Source organism: Polypterus senegalus, chromosome 12, assembly GCF_016835505.1.
Source record: "Polypterus senegalus isolate Bchr_013 chromosome 12, ASM1683550v1, whole genome shotgun sequence".
Classification (NCBI taxonomy): domain Eukaryota; kingdom Metazoa; phylum Chordata; class Cladistia; order Polypteriformes; family Polypteridae; genus Polypterus; species Polypterus senegalus.
The window spans coordinates 122988217-122992287 of NC_053165.1; the positions used below are offsets into that span (position 1 = coordinate 122988217).

Below are 4071 nucleotides of genomic sequence, written 5' to 3' on the forward strand. Positions count from 1 at the left end.
ATTTAACTGTTTTGAAGATTTAGAAGTTATACATTGTTTTAGTCCTAGGTATGATCATTTCTAAAATATTTTGAATTAGCTGTAGAGTAGCAAGACAGAAACTTAGCAGCCTGACAATACAAATTACAATATTTAATTCTTCTTGAAAAAACATAACATTTGTAAGATTCTGCAAAAAAAATGGTATTTTTGGAATAATTTTAAACTAGAGAGTCTCTTTTGGAAAGTTTGGAAAAATGACAAAAGTTAAACTGATTTTAAAACTAACACCTAAATTACCAGCTGTACTGTTAGCCTCATTTATACACTGTTTTTTTCTCTAATTTGGGGTTTTCTCACTCTTTAGTATATAATTTCTTTTGTATATTTCATGTTTGGATTCAGATTAACAAACTTATTTTCTGTAACCTTCACATTTTTATTTGTCTACATGTCTCCATTTTAGGTCTTTCTATGTGATTATGACCTGCAGCCGTGATGACGTCATAGAATATGACAGAATAAACATGGTTGTGATTACGTATTTGGAATGCAAGTAATTACTACTAAAGTACTCAGTATAAAATGTGAACAATTTGATTTATTAGCAACCTAATAATGGTTACTTTAAATGAATCCAGGCAGTTCTTTTTAACCAGAATGCAAGTGTTTTCTTAACAAATAATCAGTTTCCACTTTAGAAATGTAATATAAAATTATCTCTTCTTATTATTAATTATTATTATTATTGTAATTTACAGAGGTGGTAAGTTTGACAGAAATGGAATGTACAGTTCAGATTTATTATTTCTAAGCACAGAAATCTTTTTGAAATAAATTTTAGTTGACATAAAAATGTTAATCAGTTACCTTGAGTAATATCAGACTGTCATGTATTAGTAATAGAGTACACTATCGTTGCCATTTTTTCCTTTGATAAGAATGGACAAGCAGACAGCGTGTGCCCTTTTCTTTTTTGTCTTTATTGAACAGCAACTAACAAAATGTGCAAGGCATTACTAATCATATCACTAGGTGTCAACCCACAATCAGACATCAATAGCTGAACTGAAATGCACACTTATACTGATATATAACACATCCTGTAGTAAGGTCTCTTACACTCTTTGACTCTTTCAGTTCATGCAGACTGGTAAAACTGCAACTTTTTAAGATCTCCATTTATTCTCTAGTCGTTGTCATTCTAATTCTAGACATCAATCATCAATAAACAATAGTGAAACCCTTTTTACTTTAATAACCCCTGCTTTGAAAGGAAGAGTTTTACAGGGACTGGGACAGAGGAGACAGTGACTGGGACAAAGTGGGCACAGTGGCATACTGAAGTAGAGGGAGCAGAAGTGGGAGCTACAGGGACTGGAACATAGGGGGCACACTAAAGTAGAGGGAGCAGAAGTGGGAGCTACAGGGACAGAAACAGAGGAGACCGTGACTGGAGCAGAGATTGCCAAGACAGAAGTGTTAGCTACAGGGACTGGAACAGAGGAGACAGTGACTGGGACAGAGGGGCACAGGGGCCTACTGAAGTAGAGGGAGCAGAAGTGGGAGCTAGAAGGACTGAAGCAAACGGCTTGGCAGCAGAAGGGATAGCTGAAATGAAAGAGACAGAGGAGATAGAAACAGAGGGCAAGACTGAAGAAGAGGAGTTAGCAACTGGTGCTGAAGCAGAGGGCCCAGAAGGGTTAGCTGAAGTAACAGAGACCGAGGAGACTTGAGCCGAAGGTACAGATGTAGCCAAGGGGGTAACCGAGACTGATGTGGCCATACTGTGAGAGGGGGCAGCATTTACAGAACCCAATGTGTTTGTTAAACCATGACTCGTTTGAGCATTCACATTTTCGTTCAAAGACCGCTGAACCCTTTCTAACAAGTTATTTAATGTTTGCATTTCATCGGGGGTGGCTACTGGACGTAGGGCTTCTAAAAGGCTGTCAAGCTGGTCAAAGTCGATGGGAGTGGTAACAGGTGAAGGAACTCTCATGGTCGCTATTATATTATTCATTTGGATCATGTTTTGATTTTGCCAAATAATATATTCCGATTCATTAAAATATTGGGGTGGTGGAGTAGGCATTTTTGGGGTCCGAATAGAATAGCGGAGTTCATTCGCCATATTTTGTAATAAACCAGCATTTTGAGAACCGCTCCCAGCGTCCCGTCCAAGTCCTCACTTGCACGCCTTTTCCTTCTTTGACATTATTTGGGGAACAAGTTTTCTAAAATTGCAAACAATAAAATAGCTTTTTCACAAATATCTGGAGAAAGGATTAAGAGTTTTGAACAACCAACAGCAATCATTCGATTTCGGCCTTCATCTCAGCAGCCTTAGCAGCGGAATCAAATCTTTCAGGTTCACCGATTATATGGGTGAGAAGTCCAGGTGATGATACAAACGGCGGTGAATCCCCAGAGTATCTGAGTCAGTAAGCCTGGAGAGGCAAGTTCTGAAAAAAAACAAGCAATACTAAGTTTTCTTTAAAAATAAACATTTGCTGCGCACTCACAAATAGTTCAACTTACCGGGCTGCGTGAATGAGATGTTCAATAGTAGACTGTCCGAGGGCCTTTGCACCGATTCTAGATGCTGACTGGAAACTTCGGAAAAATAACCACTCTTTGGGAGCGTCGAGTATGCTGCTAAAAAGTACATATTTAACCCCAACGCCTTATTTTCTTCCCCACACACACAAAGCCTCAGGTGAAAGTGGTACTTACGGGTTTCTGGGTACTCTTTGTCTGAGGCAGGATTTTTATTCTCAAAAAGACAATCTGTGGCAGCTATTAAATCCTCCAATTGCAAACTAGCTAGATTTAAAGAATCAAACAGTTCACCCTCCGATTCTAAAATACAAAAGACTAGGTTTGTACGTACTTAAAGACGTTTAAAAGTAATCAGCCTGAACGTTCTTATAAGTTTATACATTTCCATTAAAAAGTAATAAGTTTGTATATGCAAAGACATTAAAAGTATTAAATCTAGGCAGTCTTATAAATAAACTTTTGATTTAAAAGTGTTTTTACGTACTTAAAGACGTTTAATTTAAAAGTAATCAGCCTGAACGTTCTTATAAGTAATACGTTTGTGCATTTCCATTAAAAGTAATCAGCATGAAATGTATATTTCCATTAAAAAGTATTACGTTTGTACATACTTAAAGACATTAAATCTAGGCGGTCTTATAAATAACATTTCGATTTAAAAATACGGCCGAAAGAAGAACTGACTCATTTCTTGAGCAGCCAACCGGTCAGAAATCGGATTTATAAAAGAACATTATTTCATCAGTTTCAAGAGAGACGATCATTAACGGCACATATTTCGATAATGTACACTTACCAACAATCACAAAAGTAATTTTTTCCCTTGTCTACCATTGCGGAAGAAAAAGCGAAAACAGCTTACCTTATGGAAAGCTCTTGGAGACACTTGGAATGCTGAAAAAGAATGTGTGGCTGGAGAGGGCTAAGCAGAAAACTTTATGCAGCACCTAGGGCTCTGTACCTCCTTGGAAGGGCGGAGCGAAACACCCGGAACGTTTGGTAGAAAGCTCATAGGTGCCGAGTTGTTGATGTTTCGTCTCTAAGGGGTGGTGACCTTTTCTAGCGGCAAAGAAGCCTCATTCAAACGCACACAGCTGTAAGGTTCACATCTAAGCAAATACTTTATGTTTTACCAAGAGATCGTCGTGCTAAACGCAGACGTTTTATATGTGGAGCCGTTTCTTAGATCGCCACGAGTATTTTAAAGTTGATATACTGTAAATGTGAAGTAAAATCTATTTTGACATTTACCCAATTAACGAGGCTAAAATACCGAAGAAAGAGCCGAGTTTGTACTCGGTATATAAATAACTTTTTATCAAGTTCCATAGACAGCGAGAACCATTTTAATAACTTTTCTTGCGAGCTTATAAAGATCATTGTGAATATAAGAGAGAGTCGTTAGTGGAAAATATTTCATTTAATAACTTTGTACTTAGACCACTGGAATGTAAAAAGTCTTTTTTGACCTTTATAGCTTTTTAAAACAGTCTTGTGATTAAGTTCGCAGAGCCAGTGCTGAAAAGCGTG

General features: G+C 37.4%; 1 long non-coding RNA gene across 2 annotated transcripts; it reads right to left on the minus strand.

Moving 5' to 3' along the window:
- Window positions 1–755: 755 nt before the first annotated feature.
- On the minus strand, window positions 756–3492 carry LOC120540582. Of its 2 annotated transcripts, none has more exons than XR_005635826.1 (4): window positions 3404–3492; window positions 2716–2841; window positions 2521–2634; window positions 756–2444 (listed from the first exon to the last, which is right to left on the minus strand). It is a non-coding gene; the product is annotated as an uncharacterized LOC120540582 (long non-coding RNA). The 2 variants fall into 2 exon arrangements; XR_005635825.1 differs by having other exon boundaries at window positions 2521–2637.
- Between the last annotated feature and the right edge of the window lie 579 nt (window positions 3493–4071).